At 42.2% G+C, this 23484-nt stretch overlaps 1 protein-coding gene across 21 annotated transcripts in view; it reads right to left on the bottom strand.

Annotated features, from left to right (window-relative positions):
* CELF2 (CUGBP Elav-like family member 2) overlaps window positions 1-23484 on the bottom strand; it is a 455245-nt gene that overhangs the window by 190976 nt on the left and 240785 nt on the right. For 3 of the 21 annotated variants that reach the window (XM_040547006.1, XM_040547017.1, XM_040547027.1), the window contains exon 1: window positions 13259-13312. The exons of 16 other annotated variants lie outside the window; for them this stretch is intronic. The gene's annotated coding sequence lies outside the window, so the exon portion shown is untranslated. Of the gene's footprint in view, window positions 1-13258; window positions 13589-23484 lie in introns of those variants that run through there. 2 more of the 21 variants (XM_040546966.1, XM_040546995.1) reach the window with 1 other exon arrangement.

Raw genomic sequence — 23484 nt, 5'->3', positions numbered from 1 at the left:
ACTCCACGTATTAGCAGATTGCCAGTGGACTGTGCATACTCAAAAGACTACTTCAGTCACAAGAGAGGCATCACTGAAAGGACAAGATGTCAGCAAGGCCGAACAGATACCCCAAGTCAAAGGCTAGAAGGAGAGCAAGAATCCCGTAAATTCCCACACTCTTCTTTAAAACATCTTCTTTCAAAGGCTTTTACAGAGTGAACAACTAGGTAATTCCAGACCAAGTTTCCTTGATAAAATGGTAAGGGAATATATACTGAACGAGCTTGTTTTTGCCTTCTCAATAGCCTCAAGTAGGCATGTGAAGGTTCCTCTGAAGCCTCAGGCAATTCCAAAATACCCGAAGTCAGGCAGGCGGGGCAGAAGGCCGGCCTGGCTGACCAGGGATCTTCTACTGGAGCTTAGGTGAAAAAAGAAAGTGTACGGCTGCTGGAAGGAGGGTCAGGCGACAAGGAAGGAATACAGGGATGCTGCTCATGTTTGTAGGGAGAAAATTCGCGTGGCCAAAACCCAACTAGAGTTGAAGCTGGCCATGTCTGTGAGAGACAATAAAAAAGGTTTTTTTAGATATGTGAATAGAAAAACGAGAACCAAAGTAAACATAGGTCCACTACTTGATGGGGAAGGTCTCCTCACAGACAACGACATAGGCAAAGCAGAGACATTTAATGCCTTCTTCGCCTCTGTCTTCAACACTGATGATGGGCTTCGGGACCCAGGGTGCCCTGAGCTGGAGGACCATGACGGTGGGAATGACAAACTCGCAATTGACCCTGAACGTGTGCGGGATTTGCTGCTCCACCTGGATCCATACAAGTCCATGGGTCCGGATGGGATTCATCCCAGGGTGCTTAAAGAGCTGGCTGACGTCATCGCGGGACCTCTCTCAATTATTTTTCAACAATCTTGGGAATCTGGAGAGGTCCCAGTGGACTGGAAGCTGGGAAATGTTGTGCCAGTTTTCAAGAAGGGTAAGAAAGAAGACCCTAGCAATTACAGGCCTGTCAGTCTCACATCAGTGCCTGGTAAAATTATGGAGAGGATGATCCTTGAAGTTACTGAAGCGCACCTGGGGGACAATGCAGTCATTGGTCCCAGCCAACATGGGTTCATGTGGGGTAGGTCCTGCCTAACAAATTTGATTTCCTTTTATGATAAGATCACCCATCTAGTCGATTAAGGGAAAACAGCTGATGTGATTTTTTTGACACGCTTCAACAAAGCTTTTGACACAGTTTCCTGCAGGATCCTACTGGACAAAATGTCCAGCATACAACTTAACAAAAACATCATACGATGGGTGAGCAATTGGCTGATGGACAGGGCTCAAAGCTTTGTGGTAAATGGGGCCACATCTGGCTGGTGAATGGTCACTAGTGGGGTCCCTCAAGGCTCCATTTTAGGGCCAGTCCTCTTCAATGTTTTTATAAATGATTTGGATGTAGGAATAGAAGGTGTTCTGAGCAAATTTGCTGACGACACCAAATTTGGAGGAGTTGTGGACTCGGATGAGGGTGGAAAGGCCTTGCAGAGAGATCTGGACAGACTGGAGACCTGGGCGATCACCAACCACATGAGGTTTACCAAAAGCAAGTGCCGGGTCCTGCACCTGGGATGGGGCAACCCTGGCTATACGTACAGACTGGGCGATGAGATGCTGGAGAGCAGCCCCGCAGAGAGGGATCTGGGGGTTGTGGTTTACAGCAAGTTGAATATGAGCCAGCAGTGTGCCCTGACATCCAGGAGGGCCAACCGTATCCTGGGGTGCATCAAGCACAGCATCGCTAGTCGGTCGAGGGAAGTGATTGTCCCGCTCTACTCTGCGCTGGTGCGGCCTCACCTCGAGTACTGTGTGCAGTTCTGGGCACCACAGTACAAAAAGGACATTAAACTGTTGGAGAGTGTCCAGAGGAGGGTGACGAAGATGGTGAAGGGCCTAGAGGGGAAGACGTATGAGGAGCGGCTGAGGTCACTGGGCCTGTTCAGCCTGGAGAAGAGGAGGCTGAGGGGGGACCTCATCGCAGTCTACAACTTCCTCGTGAGGGGGAGTGGAGGGGCAGGGGACCTATTCTCCGTTATCACCAGTGATAGGACCCGTGGGAACGGTGTTAAGCTGAGGCAGGGGAAGTGTAGACTGAACATCAGGAAGAGGTTCTTCACCAAGCGGGTGGTTGCACACTGGAACAGGCTCCCCAGTGAAGTAGTCACTTCACCAAGCCTGTCTGAATTTAAGAAGCGTTTGGACTGTGCACTTAGTCACATGGTCTAAACTTTTGGGCAGACCTGTGCGGTGCCAGGAGTTGGACTTGATGATCCTTATGGGTCCCTTCCAACTTGGGATATTCTATGATTCTATGATTCTCTTCTCCGGGCTGCAAAAGGCCAGGTCCCTTGCATGGCACAACAGTGGGTAGACAACAAGCAATATGTGTAAGTTAAAAGAAGTGTATTTTGCTGGCTAGAAGGTAAAAACTTTTCCCTGTGAGGACAGTCAGTCAGCCATTGGAGCAGGCTGTCCAGAAAGACTCTACAGTCTCCATCTTTGGAGGTTTTCAAGACCTGATTGCATCAAGCCCTAAGCAATGTGACCCCATCTCACAGCTGACCCAGCTCTGAGCAGCTGTTGGACTAGAGAGCTCCCAGGGGACCTTCCAACTGGAGTTAGCACATGATCCTATTGCTACCAACAGCAGGAGCACTTAGCAATACTTTACATAAATGAGAACTGACAATGGAGACCTGAACTGACATCATGACGGGAAGACACTGAAATATCAGAGCGTATGTAAAAAGTGAATTCTGGGGCAGTAAAACCTCATCTCATGCAGCACAGCAGCCGATCGGTCTTATGTGACAGGACAGAGAGTATCTAAGTCCTTAGGTTGCGATAAATTATGAACCATCTACACGCAGAGGCAAAATATCACCAGAACATCTGAGATGTCACTGAGAAAACCTGTCCTGCTTCACTACAAATGACGACCTGCAGCAGTTAGGGATTGAGAATTTTGCTCTCTGGATATGGCAACATACTGGATGTAGAAATGAATGATGGACAGTTTATCATGGCTGATGATGTAGGCATCCTTAGAAAGTAGATACTTGATTTCTTTGTACCAGAAAATGGAAGAAAAATCTCTATATCAATTATACCTAATTGCAAACTCATCTCATAATTTAAACACACAGAAATTATTTCTGTTTACTATAACAGCTGATATTAAATATGCACAGTAAAGACCATAAAGACAAGGTAATATGCATTTGAAAAGTTCCTACACAGTAGCACTCTCCACTCTGTAGGATGTACAATCAAATAAACAAGTGTAAAGCAGAAGTCATCCAGAACACGCCATAGCAGTGGACAGAACACTTAACAGACCCCTAAAGTCCTCTACAAGTTCAGTGCAGGATCTGAGTGAGCACCACTGAAGTCAACCATTTGCAGACCTTTTAGTTCTGCTTCTGTAAGGGAAGTTATTGCAGACAAAGAAAAACTCCACGAGTGAATGTTAAATGTGTAGTTGGGAACTACTTCCCATCCAAATATGGAGTCTAAATTATAAAAAACCTGGAAGAAAAGTTAATAACATGCAGCTGTTTGCCAGTTTAATTTCAAAGGCTCAACTCCACCTTTTCAGCACCTTAAAAACCTGGTAAAATGGTCAGACACCACAAGACAACTGATATAATGATGTGCTTCAAAATCCAAAAACTATCAGTGAATACCTCAAAATTACAAATCTTCTCCAAGCCACATGAGTCAACAGCATTAAAAAGAAATATTTTTTGGATTTTCTCAATGAGATTTCCCCAAAACCTAATCACCGTGACAGCCTCCATCTTTTTGACTACTTTAATACTTTCCCTACAATTCATACCCAATGATGGGGCTGCACAGCTGGCAAGATGGACAAAGGAAAATGTAAAACACATGGCACTGAAAGCGTAGAAAGTCTGCACTTGTCAGAAGGGAGTTTTGTGCAATTCCAGAAAAAGACAAATAGCTGACATGAAGATTATTCATGTTATGTTCATGGGTTATTCAAACAGGCTTCTTTTCATACTAAGCTCTGAAGTTCGGAAATTTGTCATCTGTTATAATGTTTATAAGAACAACTGATGGTCAATTCTGCAGGCTGGCTAACTGCTGATATCTGCTTACTGTTTCACAGTGCTTAACGAAGTCGTATACATATATACATATATATATATATATATATATTACAGTTTAATGCAAAAAGCAAAAGCAAGCAGATAAAACCAGAGAACAGAGAGCCAACAGATGCAGAGGGACTATGCACAGAGCCCAGTTGCTAGCAAATAGTCACATCCTAAATAAAGGTCTCCTTACCTTTTCTGCATATATTAAAATGGATATATCCAAGACAAACTGGAATTATTTAACTACTTTCCAGGCATGCCTAAGAACATTACCTAAAAGCATTATTTCACAGAGAAACATATTTCATAAGACATCTAGTACTCATTTATTTTTTTGTGCTCCACTTCCATGCTGTGTATGTTTAGGTATTTGTTTGTGCCCTACTTTCAGGCTGTACATTGCACTTTTTAGAGCAAACACTACACCGCTCAGGATACTGCTTTCTCTTTTGACTTTGCCTTTTTTCTCCAGGCATTTTGAACACAGTAGTAAGACCACAATTCCTCTGTGTGACATCACCTACGTTTCACGGACAGAAAAATTGAGGCAGTAAAGCTCAGACTGATTTCACCTAGACCTCAGCAAGTGTCCCATTAGTAACCCAGCCACCCTCCCTTCCTTCTACAGTCAATGAAGAGAAAAAGGAAACCAGACTGCCCTGCCAAGGACGCCTTCCTTTCCTTTGACATTAGAGGATTTTAGGGTCAACAGACTCCTCTTTCAGGGTCCGTGAAGCATGGAGAGCACTAACCCTATTTTCTGCCCTTGATGCACACAGATGCCACTGGGAAGAGTGGTGGCATCACCCAGACAGTTCTTCCACCTGCTGAAAATCTGACTTTGTCCTTGCAGGACTTTCTCCACTGACACACTCTGCGACAAAATGACTATAAAATCTGTAAATACACCCCGTAAGAGACAAAGTGCTAGGTCACTGGCAGATAAAGGAATAAAATCAGGACTCGTCGCCCAGTCCCCTGTTTCAAATGCCAGATCATGTATTTTTTAAATCCTCTTTAGCTTCTATATTCATCTTCATGCCAAATGGTATGGTCTGACTGACATTTTTGACCTTTTATGTATAGGAAGCTATACAGAGAGAAACGGTGGGACAGTCATTTTAGTACACATTAAATCCCTAGTTTTTAAAATCATGGCTAGGACTGAGATCCCATATTAAGTCAGTTAAATAAGATTGTCAAAAAAAAAAAAACAAACAACTATTGGAAATCATGTCTTTTGTTTCAGTTGTTGGAGGAACAAATTTTATCTGATCTTGCCCATTAGTTAAAGGCAGTAAACATAATTCTCAATTTTCCCAGCAAAATTTATGATCTCTGTCACCATGTGGACAAAAGACGTTTCTTCTTTCTTTCAGGTGGCTTGAGAGGCAAAGAAGAAAAATTCCTAGAAAATGTCTGCCTACTACCAAAGGAACAAAAAAAAAAGAAAAAAAAAAAAGTGGACAATCCAAAGAGAAAAAGAACACTGTAAAAGTGTGGCAGAGCCTTAAAGGGTGGCTGAAGATTCAGAGCGAGAGCTTTGAGCCCGGTGCACACAGGTCAGTCAGCACTTTCAGAACCTGACACAGGTTTTTCTGGGGAGATGAAATAACTGCACAACGACACCGTGCCAGGCTCTGGCTGTTTCGTTAGAGAAAGAGCTGAAAAATATTTTGATCAAAGTTGTAGTTGTTTCCTCTATCTGCACTTGCTACAGCTACTGAAGTGCAGACTGCAAGCGGAAATTATTCTGGCTTCTCAAACCAGAAGCACTACGAAATTGGCTGGAAGCAGTAATAAATTTTGATGGTTTGGGGTGCTTTCCTGTCTTTTTTTTTCTCTCCTTTTTTTTTTTTTCCTTCTTTTTGGCTTAAGTAAAACACAACCTACACCCACAGGCTGTGCTCAGCTTGAATTCAGCAGAGTAATAACATTTCTTACTTGTCTTAGAAGTACAACAAAACCCACAAACATCAACTCAACAGTCTGTGGAGGACTCTCAGGGCTTTTACCTCCGTCCATCGGTAAACTGAGGCATGGATTTAAAACTATAAAAGCCCTCTCTAAAGCCTTGTGAAATCTGCAGACGGAGCTGCAGTTTGGACACACCAGGCAGTTCTCTACCCTTCATCATCCTGCAGGCTCCAGATCACAGGCAGCTTCCCAAAGGGTCATCCTTGGAAAGAGAAACTTGCATAGCATTTATTCATTTTTAGGCGTGGGATCTTTGTATGCAATGACCAAGGCAAAAGACTGCAGCTGATAGCTAGCCTATCACATCAAGCAACCTCTGAAATAATGACAGAAGTACTCAGAATTGGGACAACTTCACCGTGCATCCACTTCAGCACACCTGAGACAGAGCATCTGTCCTGGGGCGAGGTGGAATAGGCCCAAAGTGCTGGAAATGCTGGTCCCAGCTTTCAGTGCTGCATAAAGCAGGGTTATCACACTCTTCCCCCTCATCCCATCCTTTAAACACATGCAGTTCAATTTATTCAGCAGTCTGAACTCTGCAGATAGGGACTTTATTCCTTTTGTCTATGGTGCCCAACACAATAGGACCTCAATCCTTTGTTGGAGCCCCTTAGAGCTACCGGAAAACAACAGCTTTAATCCGCTTTATCCAGTCCTAGTGAATGAAGCTTTAGAGGGTATTTTTTTTGCCAGCTCTGCCAACTAGATACTTCATAAAGTGAAACAGAATCTCTGCTTCCTTCAGGGCACCTGCTTTCAATTACAGGAAACATACGGCACCTTCAGATTTTCAGCTTTCAACATCTGTGCTTTGCAGGTACAATTTGTTGCATTCAAATTACTGCTCAACCTGCAGACTGGTGCCTGGCTTTCAGGGGCACACTCGAGAAACACTAGAGATGGACAGAAAGTAATGGCATTTGCAATCACTTTCTAATGACTGATTAATGACTGTTCTGAAGAAAATCCTTTAAGTTGTTCAGAAACCTCACCCCGCTTGTCTTGGGAGGTCTGTTCTGCCTCAGCGTGATTAGAAACATCACCTCTCCTGTGTAGTAGATGTACATACTGACGTCGCTGTCTGCCAAATACACCAGCCTCACGCCCTCTTCTAAAAGATATGCTACCACGAATACCTTTAAAAAGGAAAGGACTCTTTACTCTCACCTGGAGTACTGTGTCCAGTTCTGGGCTCCCCGGTACAAAAAGACAGGGATCTCCTGGAAAGAGTCCAGCGGAGAGCCACAAAGATGATACTGGGCCTAGAGCATCTTCCCTATGAGGAAAGGCTGAGAGACCTGGGTCTGTTCTGCCTTGAGAAGAGAAGACTGAGGGGGGATCTTCCCAACGTGTGCAAATACCTGAAGTGTGGGAGACAGAGGGATTTGGCCAACCTCTTTTCAGCGGTTTGTGGGGACAGGACAAGGGGCAATGGCCACAAGATAGAGCACAGGAAGTTCTGCCCCAACATGCGAAAGAACTTCTTCACAGTGAGGGTGACGGAGCACTGGGACAGGCTGCCCAGGGAGGTTGTGGAGTCTCCTTCTCTGGAGATATTCAAGGCCCATCTGGACGCCTACCTGGGCAACCTGCTCTAGGGAACCTGCTTTGGCAGGGGGGTTGGACCCGATGATCTCTGGAGGTCCCTTCCAACCCCTACAATTCAGTGATTCTGTATGAAAACTAGCAGCCCTTTAAAACCAAGCAGTCACAGCTGGCCACTACGAAGGGATGACAGTGACAGCTGCGGGTTCGACTTCATTCTCTGCATTTGTAGCCCATCAGGTTTGATGCATCAGTCAGGTCTGTATAGGGGCTTTCACCCTCCCACCTTTTCCAGATAGCACTGGTCCATACAAAATGCACCAAGTCATCTGAGCAACTCCCCCAGCATTCCTCCAGGCTGGCGCAGTAACACTTCACCACTGATGGCAGGAATCCCAGGTTAACCACAGCCTGTGGTGCTCTCTATATCTTTACATTCTCACTGCCAGCCTACTGGCTCCCGATTTCTACTGCCACCATGTCTCAGCTGGTGTTTGCCGAAATCACAATCTAAAATATAGCTTGGTGACTTGCTGGACTCAGGAAACACAAACCAGCAGACCCACAGGTCTGCTAACAAGGTAGAAAATGGTAAGAAGAAGTAGCAGAGCAAAAGTTGCACACTACTGCTAAAGGGAAAAACCAGAGGAAAACATTTTCTAATTCTAGACCTGCAAGAACATATTTTCATGGATGGATAGATGAGAGATCTGTGGTGGCACAGAACTCGTAGGAATACATTCCAGTTGGATATCACCAGGATCAAACCCAGCTGGTTTTCTATACAGCGATAGCTACTGTAGTATTTAAGTGTTTACATTATTTGTTTGCATTCTTTTATTAAATAATTGTAACTAAATTACATTATTTCCTATTTACTTACAAGGATCATCCTTCTGCTCAGTATAAGGAAGTAGATTCTGCCCCAGAGGAATTTCACTGAACTGGCTTAAAATCACGAGAGGTCTGCTACGGAGGGATGTGCACCGAGTGCTCATCCCTCTCCCATCCTCATGGCCCTAGCAGCTTATGGGAGAGCAGTTAGGAACTTAGAAAAAATCAATTGTTATATGTGGATAAATCATAAAAGAGGAGGGGAGAGATTTTTTAGATTAGAACAAACAGAAAAGGAAGCAAGGAATCACCTGATGTTGCTTACCTAATGTGAGGAAAATCCCCCAAATTACTGCCATACCAACCTTCACGAGCCTTCCAGGCCACCAGTCTTTTCTCTTAGAGCACAGCATTTTGTGCAGGTTCATATCACGGTAACGAGGAGAACATTACCAACCCACACTGTGGTAGTTCACTACGCTTCTTTAGCTGGATTTTGCTCTGAGCTTCTCCCTCCTACAATTTTGCTTCAGGAGACAGGAGCAGTAGGATGGGATCCAGACTCGTCTTTGCATTCCAGGCAGGACACATCTCCTACGTTTGGTTCAGGACTTTTTCCGCTTTAATTACGTTTGCTCTTGAATGTAAGTTAAGTCACTGCTCAACCATTAACTGTGTTCTGCTATGGCATCTACCACTCTGTATTTGACTTCACTAAATGCCTTGTGTTTTGCCGTAAGTTTTTGATAAGTGTGTGTTTGTAGATTTTCATGACAGACTAATAACACCAAAGGAGGCTCCAGGAATGTTTTAAGTAAATATTATGTGTATATTTTCTCAACAGTGTCTGCCTACCATTACCTTCAGAGCTGCATAATCTTATCTAGAATATTTTTACGTATTGTTTGCACTACTAGTGTGGTCCACACTACTAAGCAAACTATTATTTGATTAAAATATTATGCAGCACATAATTCCAGGACACACAGTCATGCAGCTCTGAAGAGACAGCAGTTTCTATTTCTGTCTTGCAAAATCCTCCTTGCCGTCATTAAATATTTCTTCATCAATCATAATGAAGACTGAGTAGATACAAACTGTTACCTAGGCCAGGAACTTTTTAAACGTATTTTAAGAAACTATTTGTTTTTCTCCCTCTGCCTTCTCCCTTTTCCATTGTTATTGCCCATTTCAGCCAAAAATTTGCAAAAGAGGAGGGATGCCTGGAACGCAGGCAACATGTAAGATCTTCAGAGCAGGCATCTTCTCTGACTGTGTCATGAAATGACAGAACATCGATATGGGGAAGATGCTCAAGCTTGGTGGAGAGCAGATGTTAGGCATCTTAACTTTTTCTAGTAATTTATTACATTGTCATCTTTTCGGCTGCCACCAGCAGATGGTTTAACAGTTTGGAGTGATAGCCAAATTGAAAAGAATTTAGTAGTGCCAGTGACATCGCATTACATGGACAAGAACTGATTAGGGCATTATCTTCTCATCTGAAATATGAGAATCGAATTCCATGCTCAGCCATAGACTTCCTGTGGACATGCTTCATTTGGGGTATAATAACAGTACGGTCTAAATGACGTCGGTTGCCTGTATAGACCATACATGAAACAAATTTAAGCTAAGCTAGTTACCGGTAACAGCTGTGAAAGCAAGAGCTCTGAAACTCATCTGCTGTAGACAAATCTCTAATCTCTTTGGCTCAGATTTATTAAATCTGTGTGTCCAGGATTTCCTATTTAGTCTGTGAAGAGAAATAATCAATTTAGGGGGCAATTCAGACTTCAGGTGGACTAAAATGGAGGTAGCAATGTCTCTCCATTGGCTACAAAGGCATCCTAGGGCAACGGTAGATAAATACTATCTATCTGTAAAGGAGGATAACAGCTTTTTCACAGCAATATCATGGAGACAAATAGAATGCATATGGCTTAGAAGAATGGCAGCAATTATTTACCTCAGTTAGATCAACTTTCTTGTTTTCTGTTCAACCTGTCTGCTAAAAGTAAGCCAATATACAACTGTTGTGTAAAGGTGAAGCGTTCCTTTCCTGTTTCAGCTGTTTAAGGTGTTGATAGGAACCGAAGACCAGATAGGACATCCTGCGTCACCAAGATTGGTCCCTGGCCAGTACGGATAAACCCAAATAATGATCTCATTCATCACGTTCAAGGCCTGTAGCTCAGTAAACACTGTATTGCCACAGGCTTTGTGCTGAGCCTGCACAGCCTTGGAACTGAGGCACGCCAGGCTTGTCTGCACTTGTGTAGCCCAGCCTCGAGCTTTGCTTTAGCTGCGTTAGCTGTAGCAGCGGTTTTCCTTAATGACCAGGTGGTTAGTGCCTAATTTACTTTACTTTTGCTTATCTCCACATAATCCTATGGGTTCACTGCAACTTTTATACAGACAGTAGTAACAAGTAGTCACTCGGTATAGTATGAAATATTTACGATGCCAGAATAATGACACGGTAAAGAGGAGCACAGACATGGTGTAACAGCCTCAGAAGAGGTGACATGACACAGTACAGAGGAGCAGAGGCACAGGCTAGTATCAGGTGGGCACAGAGTGACACCCAGGACCTCAGGGCTATAAAAAATCACCCACAGTTAGCTGAAGAAATGCAAGCCTGCAGAAAGAAAAAGTACGGAAGGCATTGCATACATACTGTATTCAGGGCTAATGAGGTGTTGCAATCCAAAGAAGAGTGCAAGTTGTAAAAACACAAAAGAAGAAAATAAAACCAGCCTGAAGTAGAGCCTGGATTGAGGAAGAAGAAACCATTGACACCAGCATCATGCTGCTCATGGGATGGAGGAAGCAGAAACCCTGACCACCTGCTATAACTGCTGCCCACCTCCAAAAATTAAGTCCCCTACCCAAGGGGGAAGGGTGAACAGAACACCCCAGAGAGGAGCAGATACTTGGAAACGTGTGTATATCAATTTTAAATGTATCAGCATTGAAGCTTTATTCCCCTGTAATGGTATTCTTTCTTGTCTCTCAATAAGTAGATCTAGACTAGTTATAATTCTTTGATTACAGTGTTAAGATTCCAATTACATTAACAATACTTTTCTCGTTTTTACACAGATGGCACATTTCACCTAGCCTGTAAGAAAATTTTGAGAGTAATGAAGTTCAACATTATGCCTTTTGCTTTCACTCCTCCCACTAGACAGCCATTTCAAGAACTCGCATTCCCCCCTTCCCCCTAAAAAAACCCTTACTAATTTTCAGCATGAATACATCCAATTTATATGCATTACTGTCTTGTGCTCCTCTGTGCTTTTGATGCTTTCCTATGTCCCTGCACAGTGGTCATGTTCTTGTTGGGCATGGCAGAACCTAATCAAGACAAACTCTTTTTAGCCTCATCATGTGGGACAGTCCCTCTCGTCTGTTCTCATAGCAGGAACCCGAGCACAGAAATACAGATTATTAAAAAAGTTTAACATTACCTTATCCCCCAGTTAAGATGAAAACTGTAGACATGACAATTTTATGCTAATTTCAAACATTTGGGTTTGCTAGGGTAGTTTTTGAGTAGTAACAAAGCGAGATGTAATAATACAACAATCATGATAATATGTTAATAGTTTTAATTGAAGTAATTTCTGTAGACAATAAGAATTATACCCTAATGTGTTAATTAATCTGATTAGGAAATGTTGTGAAAATGAGTATGTAAAATGATAACAGAGGATAGCAGGAAAGGCATGTTTTACAGGGATGGTGTTCCTTAGGGTAAGATTTGTAGACGTTAGCTCGCAAGGCTTTGGCAAGGTAAACAGCTGTTTTGATTTTAGTTATAATGAACATTAACTCTACTTCCCCATTTCTGCTTAATTAAACCTCTGACTCTTCAACCAATCAAGTGCAAACAGCAAAGGTAACGGACACTAATTGGGCCCTGTGCAATTTCAGCCTCATCTTACATCGAGTGGTATGCCTCAACCACCAAAACTCCTGCAAAAATAAGGGACAAAAATCAAGTCTCCTCTGCCAGCCTACCCAATGATTTCTTTACTAATCAAAGCCAAACCACACGTATGTAGCAGAAAGAACTAGATCATACAAAAGCACTGCAGGATGTGCAAAGCGAAAATTTAAATTAAAAGCCTTTTTACTCTTGTCCATGTAGTCACTTCCTTATTTTTTTGTTATACCATTTAAAGCAAAAAGCATCCAAAACAAAGAAACCAACTCACAAAAGATTCTCAGCAATCCTCCTGAAGGACGGACAGACAGCATGTTCTTCTGCTTTTTGATTAATTTTACCTACCCCGAGAGAGGATCAGAATGGTGGCAGTATGAAGTTAAAAACCAAACAAAAGCACATTGAAGAGAAGGAAAGAAAATGGCCCGTAATGGGCACGTGTTTTTTAAAGGCAAGTGTAAAAATACACAGGAGACAATAGAGAAAACCTTAAAAAACTGTAGTGTTATGCTCTAACCGGCTTTGTAAGAGCACACGGTCTCCTGTACAAAATGTCCCCTCTTCCTTCCTACAACATGCGCCCGGCAGCCCTGAAGTGCCTTCATCTGAGAGGAACTGAGGGCTCGGTGTGACAGAGCGCAGGCTTCTCCCAGCTCACTTACAGAGGGGAAAAAAAAACAAAGAGGAACTTCTGCCCCTGAGGACAACAGATAATTTCACATTATTCTGTTAATGGATCTTTAAGACAATCCGATGGATAGGATAAGAAAATTATTGAAATACCTCGCAGTCCTTCGGTCTGGAAGAGACAGCTGCACCCTCTCTTGAACCGTCTTACTTTACGAGCATGCTCGTGAAGGTTTCTGTCAGACCTACAACCTTTATCTGAGCTTCCTTTGTGGCTTAGTAATACAAAAAGCGTCGCCTAATCATTACGCGTAAACCATTCGTTTGTTGGCGAACTTTTTTTCTGCAGCGAGCTCACCCTTCTGTAAATCTAACAGGCAAAAACTGGGGAAAAAACATCCTGTTGTTCACTACAGACAGACAATAACCCTTAATATAAATACAGACATGAACTTGTGGCACTGTAACAGTCGGTTGGGATTGACATGCACAAGGAGGTTCAGCTATGAAAGCACCATTTTGTAGCTCTCCGAAAGGAAGTGGTAAATGCTGTGCTCCATCTCCCTTCTTCATGGGAGGCTGCCTACCTAAGCCCTGAACTGAGAGCAGACCTTAAATATAAATCACTTAATTGCTCATTTTATTTGATACCCAAGTACTTCATGCTAATAAAGTTAAGCATTAAAGGATTACAATGTGACAAATTATACGCCCATCTCATAAAAGAAATATTACCGAAACAGAGTCGGATCTGAAAGGCTCTCGATAACGTAGAGCGTAGGTCTAATTTTAGCTGATTCCTCAATCACTGGAGAGCTTGCAGTGTACACAGCCAGCCCAGCTCAATCAACTGACTTTTATCTCTATGACTGCAGGTCACATTATCTCATGAATGAACTGTTATGTAGGTCAGTCAAGAGTCATCTTCTAATTGAATGCACGTTTCAGCCTTGGCATTTATGCTCTAGATATCAAGACTGTAGACAACTGGCGAAGGCAGAAGAAAATATTGAAGAAAGGAGCTGTGGTAATTAGCCTTTGTTTCAGACAACAAGCATGGAAACAGATGTTAGCAGAAGCTCGTAGACAGTTGTTTTCGTTTCAACTGGATTTAGTACAGGTGGAAAGTGTGGGAGCAACAGCTCACTGGGGAGAAACTTTGCTGGGTCGCAGATCAGATTTTAGCCACAAATCAAGTGCTGTCCTGCTAACGTACCTCGGCGTGGCCGGGAGGTATATTGGTCCCTGCTGAGGCATGTGCCAAATATGTATCTGCTTACTTGCAGTAACTGATACCACCAGCTCCTTTCATGTAGGCCACTGCCCAGCCATCGGGAAGGAGTATTTTTGGTTGCTCCCAAGTCAAGGTGGATTTGAGACAATGGAAGTGAAAGTTCCCACTCAGCGTCAGTTTCCTCAGTAATACTTGTACTTACACATTTTAAAGAGAGAAGTCTTTGGGGAGACTTCCCTATATGATTCATGAACTGTTTATTCAACTTTGCGATTAGGAGACTGATGTAAAATACATTCGAGTTATATCTCCAGCAACATTTGGGTAAAATGAGGAGTATCAGACTGGAGATGCTCCAGGAAACTAAAGCAAGAGATTTACCACATTACAGAAACACTTTTGATCAGACACTTCATTTCATTTCCTGTTCAATCCAAGTTATTCTAATTTAGATGTAAAGGCAAAATTGCAACTGATTAAAATTGGGTCGGCAGCAGTTCCCGTATGAGGAAACGTGGGGCTCACAATCAGATAAAAGCCAAGCTGTCTAAAAGCGGTACTGCCTGTACGTCACACCCATGACCCACACAGCTATTTACTAGTCGCTTTTCTGTTTTCAATTCTCAGAAACAATTCACGAAGGATTTTCTCTTCCCTTTGTGCTCCCTCGACTTTAAAAATCGTTTGCAGGATGCGAAGGGTTACAACTAGGGAAGTGAAAGCAAAATGCCCAAGGCCAAGTTTTCCTGTAGCCTGTGTACTGGTTGCATTTTCAGCTCCTGTGTCCTGACAGCTGCTGTCTTCAAGTGTGCTGCGACATGCCTCTTGCTGTTCTAGCAGTCTTTTTGTTCAGCTCCAAGCTTCTTTTTAAGGCTTTAAAACGTTGGTGCATGGGGGGTGAAGAAGGGGAGGTGAGATGCAGAAACTATTATATGGGAGAAAGCTTTTTGCCATCTTATGCCCAAAACAAAGAGTTTTTTAAAAGTACCGAAGTAACTAAAAAAATAAAAAGCACCAGAAAACCCTACCTAAAACCCTTCCCATCTCCAATAAAGCCTTTGCTCCAGCGTTGTTCTCATCTCCCAGCAACAACCGCTTTGCACTCACGTAGCGTGGTTCTTAGGAGGATGTGAAAGCAGTTACAAACATCTGTTAATTAAGTCTCAATTTGCATGTGAGATGGGTAATATACTAATTTTACAAATGGGTATGTTGAACCACACAACACTGGATAAAGCTGGCCAGCACAAGTACTTGAATACAAGCTAGAATGAGGGACACTCCGCTTCCTTGGTCTGGCTACTGCTCTTCTGAACAAAATAAAGGCTGCATAAGTGTGCCCGAGGTGCCGATGCCTTTTACTTTGCAAAAGACAAAGTCAGAATAATTTTCCAGAACATAAACACAGATATTCATCCAAAAACACATAAACTGGTTATTGATGAATAAATTGCATCAGGTTCAACTTGCAAGAAAGGGAATTAATGTCTTTTTAATGGCTGAACCAAGGGAAGGTCATTATACAGTGTTTTAATTCTAGTACATTAGTTTTGCATTTATACATTAGCAGTTAATGTGATAATGTCAAACTCACCACTAGTTGTGACATCATAAAAATAAAGGTTGTTTTAGTATTCTTTTGGAAAAACAAAAAGCAAAACAAAACAAAAAAACAACAGAGCTGTTAATAAGCTCTCTCACTCCAGCCATTGGGAGAATGTTTGTCTTGCTGTATCAATTTGCATGCAAGATCAAAACTATAACGGCAAGTCAGCAGATGTGAAGAATGTAAATCTTTGGGAAAGTGCTCAATAAACAAAGGCAGAGAGATGTTTGCTGTTGTTGTTTTGTTGTTGTTGTTTTGTTTTTATTTTTTTCCAAATGGAACCTTTCTAATGCTCCCTGACCTGTAAATGCCACTTTAAATGAAATGCAGAAAATAAATTAATAGTAGAAGTAAAAACAAATCTAAAGTAAGCTTGAGGAAACAGCCTCTTCAGCAGAGATGTTATTTTTTGATTCTTCAAAAGACACAAGCAATGATCTGGCAATCAGCACTGTTATAGTAAGCCGATGCTGCTCAGAGCTAATTTTGGGCCGTGCAGGAACAGAATTCAGTGTGCTGGATCTCATATGTGGACACTGTGTGTATCCTCTAAAGGCAAAGTATTCTCCTAGGATTAACACTTACAGAAATGGAGTATTTCCCTGAAGATCACACCTAGAACTTCCTTTATAAGGCTTCTAAATCGAGACGGTTGTTTATCATGCTATTAAACTTGGTTGTGTGTGTAGTTGTTTTTTTTTTTTTTTTCCCTTCTCTTCCTTTCTCTCTATGGATTAACATTTAGCAAAATGAAAGTTTCCTGAAGGTAATTACCTGGCTGCAATTCAAGACATTCATAAAAATTACAGTTCCCTTTGGCAAGGGATTGCGCTGAGGGGAAGGAGCAACCGTCACAGGAGGGCAGATTCGAGATGCTCAGCCTCCCAAGGACGCAGCCCTGGCGGGGCTTTGCTGCAGCCCTTCCTCGTTCTTTTTTTCCTCTTGCTCCTCTTTCAGTGCTCTCCTCTTGTTTCCTATGAATGTATTTGCATTTGACCCATTTTCTTTGCCCTCACGGGGCTGCAGGGGTCTGGCATAGGCCCTGTGTTTCGTGGTAGTTACATGCTGCCTCTTGGATTGATTTTTTTTTCCCCCCAGAGCTACAGCGTATCATCTGCTGTGCAGATGATACCATGCTCGGTGCAGCTCGGCTGTTTACAAGTGCTGCGGTGCAGCTGGGGCTCAGCACCTCTGCAGGCACGTGGCGGCAGAGGTCGAGCAATTTTGCTGAACCCTATCCTAGCGAAGAGGAGAAACCAAGCTAAAGGCTCTGCTTCCATCAGTAATCATGGTAGGACTTAGTTCCACCCTTGAAATTTTGTCTTCTCTGCACCTTTCGTCTCTTCTCGGGCATGGACCATTGCACTGTTGCATCCATCCGGCTGAGCTTTGCTGTATTTAGACTAAGCCATTTAGGATATTTTTACCACTGTGCTCAGGGCAGTCTGGAGTGATCCGAGCCAAGATTCCCAAACGTTCCTACAGCACAACCTGCCGTGACATAGGTCTCATTGAAAACTAGGCTGACAAAAGAGTGGATCACACCTTATTTTCCTCGTCTTCAGATGGCTCCATCTGTGGACTTAGAATGGATCAGGTTTGAAGGGACCTTAAAGATCATCTAGTTAAACTAAGTTAGACTTCCCTACCATTGATTTTTGCTTCACTATATTGCTTTTCCCCAAATCCTTTTTTGTAACCCTCTAAGCTGTTCAAGGAAACCACATCAGTTTTTATTAAAGTTTACTTTCACATGATTTGCCTGCCCTATTTCCTTTCTCCATGCCATTATAAAACCTACCTTCAGTAGACTAACTGCTTAGAGCTGTTTCATCTTTTCAAAAACCTCTCAAATCTCTTCTGAAACTTATTAACTTTCTCTTTTCTGCCAGCTCCCCCTCCCCTTCCTCAGAGGAAGGTGCTCCTAGACTTACAGATGATAAAATAAAGTTGCACCTGTGGTTGGAGGGCTGAGTTCCTAGTCAGCATATCTGCACAGGTAAATGGAATATCTCAAGGATTTCTTCCTTTTCAACCGATATATGATGTCACTATTCCTTCTTTAGGCATTGAATCCATGTCCCTGTCACACAGAAAGAGATTACACTAAGATTTCTGTCAGGGAAAAAAAAAAAGCAGCTGCCATCTTCACACTGCCCACTAAACTATTAAATAAGCATTCAAATGGACAATATATAATAAGAGACCTTCTTTTTGGACAATTTACGCAATTATGAATATGTAAGTTATGTTCTCATATTCTGGGTTGACCCTCTGCTTACTGCAGTGTTGACAAGGACACTCAGACTCTAACTGCAAGTCATGATTTTGTTACAGCCAAAAAACCCACTAAAAACAAAATCAAAACTGAAAGAACACAACCAGGCTGAATGCAAAGAATCCTCGGGTTTTACTTAAACAGAAAAATAGAAACAGGAAGTGTTCAGTCCATGTGGCAACAGCAACAAAAAATAATTAAAACTTGAAATAAATATCCTAAAGGTTTATGAATCTCAAAACAAATAAATATGTATCTGGTTGGGGTTTTAGGTTCTGTTATTTCACAAAAATCCTATTTTTTTCCAATAAATATAAAGGCTCTTACAGGCACAATATTATTTTTAATGACCTGAACTTAGCAGCACCTTCCAGTTTTGCAACTTACTTTACTCTATCACCGTTGAATGTTTTAATTCACTGGAAAATGTGAAAATTTTCCTTGCTTAACTCACTGTAAACTTAATCCAACACAAAGATTAGTGATAATAGCTGTTTTACACTAAAATTTAAGAGAAGGAAAGTGTTCTAGTGGGAGTTACTAAAAATTGCATATTTTGCCCAGATTACTTTGCCTAGCTTTTAAATAATCAGGTTCAAGGAAATGTAGAATTGCCCCCGAGATGCCCCCAAAGGAAAGCCTGAGATGCTGTCGGCAGGGTCCCAGAGCACTTGCATAATGATCAAGAAATGGATAGACTACATACAGCCATGACTCCCACTACTGGCTTTCTCCAATATTGAGATAACCAAGATAGCTAATATTACATAAAGAAAAATAGAAAACAAGAGTCTAACAGGAAGGAGGATAAAACAAAACTATCCACATTTATCCCATCCAAAGGCAGCTTGCCCATATTTAGCCCTGGCTCCTTTCACTCTGAGTTTTGCATCTTAGTTATTTCGAATTGGGGAAAAGGCAGCTGGAAAAGAGATAAGAAAGGCATGAGAATGAAAGGTCTTACGACAACCTAGTTTGGCTTTGTACAAGGATCACATTACATCGGAGGAATCAAGTGTAATGGCATGCAGTAGGGGCAGGTAAAGGCAGGAGCAGCGCGGAGCACAGCTGTGATTTAATGCTTTCCTCCGCACGCTGGCAGTGGGGTTTCGTTATCAGTCTCAATTTGCTGATGATCAGAAACCTAAGCCAAACAACAAAAATTTCCATCAATGAATATTTATAGGGCAAAAGGTTAACAAATCTGGAAAAGTGGGACTGAGCTCACAGCAGAACACAGCTGGGAAAAGAAATCTGGAAAAGCTGAGAAGGCTGAATTTTGATTCAGACCCAGTTCTGGAAACACGCAAAAATCTCTTGGACTTAAAATTCAGAGTGGAAACTGGAGGTAGCATGAGGACTGCAAGACAATACTTTTTGGGGGGGGTAAAAATGAGATTACTGAATGTCATATCAAGGACAGCAGTGGAGCAACACAGCAGAATCAAATTTTTAAGATGGTCCGAGCCTGAGAGGAGGTCAAGCACTGGTCACTTGCTGCCTCACAGCTTTGGTGAAGTCACCTGAGATGCTGAGCCTGCTGGAGCACTCGCTGAGAGCTTGCTGGACCTGCACTTCTCTGGTTGGACACCACCACTTCAGATTTAAAAAGCCACAATACTTTCAAAAGTATGAAAATTGAAAAAATATTGTAGACTTTTAACATGACATTCAGCCTAAGACATTTTGTGAAGAGCAGAGATATTAACTGAATTTGTACATAATGATATTGCTAATTCTTCCCCATGACTGAGAAATCACATACAGAACACAAAGATCAACTATAATAAAAGGAAAAGATTAACAAAAGGAAAAACTGATTAGAATGTTTTATCTGAGATTGGAAATCTATTGGAAATTAGTAGAGTGGTTTAAAAAAAAATCCTACTTCAAGATTTTAAAGGTAGAACTTGAATAAAGAGCCCTGAAGTCTATAAAATCGTCCAGTTTTCAGGCCAAGACATTTGAATATTAATTAAAAAGGCAAAACTACATTTCCTCTTCAAGGTGTTTATGCATGTGAACTGAATACACACCTGACAGGACATACCACCATCACTTTTTTCCCCTCATCTCTCCTACCTGCTACTTTTAAGGCTTACGATCACATAGTAAAATAAGTAAATGGAAACACATATTTGTAAAAAGAGTTTTAAATGATGAGACTTAAACAGGAAGATTTACGCTCATACTGGACTTTGAATCTAAAAACTCAAAAACATGAAAGTTACTTTCATGTAACTGAAAATTCAATTTGATTGTATTTTTAATACCGCACTGATAAGCCTGGTGGCTTTTCATTGTCCTGTAATTCCTGGTATACAACGATTGGTATTCCATGCTGCCTGAATACTGAGAGGTGAACACGAGTTCCAATTCCAGTTGTTAAACTTCTGAATTTTCAAATACTTGGGCATGTTGCCTAAATGCTATTATATTAAAGCAAGATTTAGGTTCACATGAGAATTAAAATGATAGAATTGTAAATGTAAATAGCTGTATGATCAGGAAAAAAGTTGCATTGTAAACAAAAATAGAGGATTTCTGGGAGGGATGGGGAAGGACAAGCTGTTTACAAGTTTTCAGGTTCCCAAGATTTTGATGCAAAAATTTGCCATTTTGCAGAGTTTCTGCAAAAAATAACACCTCCTGCCTATAGTAATCTAACCCAATCTTCTCTTGCCATTTTTGCCAAGCTCTGCAGACCTTACAGCTTAAAATCAGAACACGCATGCAGTTGCAAACACCTGTGACATGGTGCAGTTGATGTCCATGCTGTAACGGAGTTTCCTATGCAAAGGCATGCAGCAGCATGAGACTCTCCTGACTCCCCACCATGACAGCACTCACCTTTTTGCTCCTGAAACCTTAGGTTTATGGGGAAGAGCAGTTCCCAATTTATAGTACCTAGCAGACCTAATCTGTAAGCTGATAAGACATGTTTGGAGCAAGGTTTTACCCAGGAAAATACTAATAGGTTGAAACCTAAAACTTTCTGGAGGCATGCACCAAGTCTTGCCTTCATCTGTCAGCAAGCTGGGAAGGTCTTGTGAGAGGGGACGGTGCAGGTGTTTTCTAGTTCTTGGTATTTTCCTGTTCTTTCAATGGGATTTTGAAAAAGCGAATGCCTTTGGCTAGCTGCAAGAAAGTCTCTGGCTAGCTCTTTAGGAAAGAGGAGGTTTGCCATTCACTGAGGTCAAGGCACGGGCAAGGCTGCCTCTCCCTGTACCTTCCTTACCGTAAGCATATAAAAGTGTGGGAAACCACATCCTGGGAAGAAATGCTGGGAAGGATTGAAGAGAACTGTCACCTCTCATTGCATGGCACCGCCAATTTGAAAGAGACTCAAAAAGCAGGAAAAAAAGAAAACCAAAGCGCAGAAACAGAGGGAAATGGGAAGAACTGTGAATGTCTTTATTTTAAAACTCAAAGGTGAGGGCTTTAATATTTAAAGCATCACTCATCTTACCAACTTGTGTCCCCTCCAGTTAATGGAGAGCCAGGCAAGTCAAACTGCCCGCAGAGGGACAGCTGGCAAGTCCCCTGGACTGTCCCCTGCCTCCAGGGCCAGACCCTGCTGCCTCTTTACCAATTTTTTTCCCATAGCCTGCACCCTAATTGAGAAGCGAGGCGAAACAGCAATGGAAAAGCTGTGGGGGGTTGCTCAGAAGGTGGCATTCGGCCTGACACATCAAGCCTCTCGAAGGGGAAAACACCCATGATAATATCCAGTGGGTTCCACGTGCTTCAGCGTGTCCTGCTCCCCTGCACTCTGCCGTCTTTGGCTGCTCTTCATTCGAGCTGTAGCCCTGAGTTAAAAGGTGCCTTTGAATAAGAAGACTAGCTCACATCAGCAGTTAATTTTGCCTCATCTTAACAAACAAACAACTAAAAAACCCTACCTAAAACGTACGGACATGAAGGTTTTTCTGACTTGCATACCTTCCACAAATACTAATCTCACACTGACTCCAACCCATCTGCTCTGAGTAGGGAGTTTTGTGCAAACCCAGCCTAATGTGCAGAAACACATCAAGAACAGGAGCGGAGCTTTTCCCCAGGTCTGGTCCTTTCGAAGAGGCTTTTCTCCCAAAACTAAATCAACATGCACACCCTCGGATGGACACAACCTCTTGACTCAGCTTGAATGCTACTGCAGAAAGTTTGGCTGCCTGCAAAAAAGACCTTATGTATGGTGGCTGATAAATAACCACGCGTTGAACATGGTCCAACAGCACAGCCAGGGATCCTGAGCAGGAGATGCAGCAGGAAAAGCAGGAAAAAAAAAAAAAGTTGCAAGTTTTATATTGAAGGTAGAATTTAGGATGTCTGTTTCAGTGAAGTCACATTATATTTACGCGTTAGGTTTAACACCTGATGTCAGGAAAGGTGTATTTCAAGAACTGCATATAAAAATGAACAATGTGATTTAGTTTAATTGAAAGAGACAGGAAGGCGAATGCAAAGGGACACGACTAACAAGCAAATAAAACATTCCTTGGTGCGGCAACGAAGAATATAAAGCAAAAAGCACCACACCAAGCTGGCCTGCTGCATGCCTATCTCAACAGACCCAGCCAACAGCATCAGACCTCGCTGGCAGCCCTTGGGACGTCCCTTTCCCCCCGTCTGTACCTAAAGAAAGCGGAGTAGGCACATGCAAGGTATGGCACCCACCTCCTCGTTGTGCTCGATACCCCTGCCTTTCAGCCTTCTGCAACCTCCCACTCCTTGACCACAGGAAAACAGGAGTAAAACACTCTGCGCATTTTTTTTTTTCCCGATAACAAAGTTTAGCACTTCTGAGAAACAGCCAGAATAATGTTGTTTCAGAAAGTGCAAGCAACGAGCAGTATCTTCCAGCCGGCCCGTAATAAGTTACACCCAGAATCCTATTTAGCAGTTTACATAATTCACAGTTTCTCTGGTTACATACTTTGTAAAATATGACATCCAGCTGGGAAAGTTGGTCAACTTTATTGTCGTATGGCAGTGGCTTGCTTGATATCATTTAAATATCAATTAAAAACATATTTAAAAAAACCAACACTGTAAGGCAGATATCTTCATATTTTCATGTCACACTCACATACACTCATACAAAATACTCACAGTCATCCAAAAAGGAAAATAACTGTGCCTGAATGTAAACTGACTAATCAGTGTTAGGAATCAAGTAGAATTTTAAAACCTTGGGAAAAAAAAAAAAGAACAGTGACCAGATATGCTTAAATTAAAGCTATTTTGATGGTGCAGTTTTTCAG

The sequence above is a fragment of the Cygnus olor genome, chromosome 1 (assembly GCF_009769625.2).
Source record: "Cygnus olor isolate bCygOlo1 chromosome 1, bCygOlo1.pri.v2, whole genome shotgun sequence".
Taxonomy (NCBI): domain Eukaryota; kingdom Metazoa; phylum Chordata; class Aves; order Anseriformes; family Anatidae; genus Cygnus; species Cygnus olor.
The sequence above is the reverse complement of the archived record's forward strand: the minus strand, read 5'-3'. Positions and strand labels throughout refer to the sequence as shown.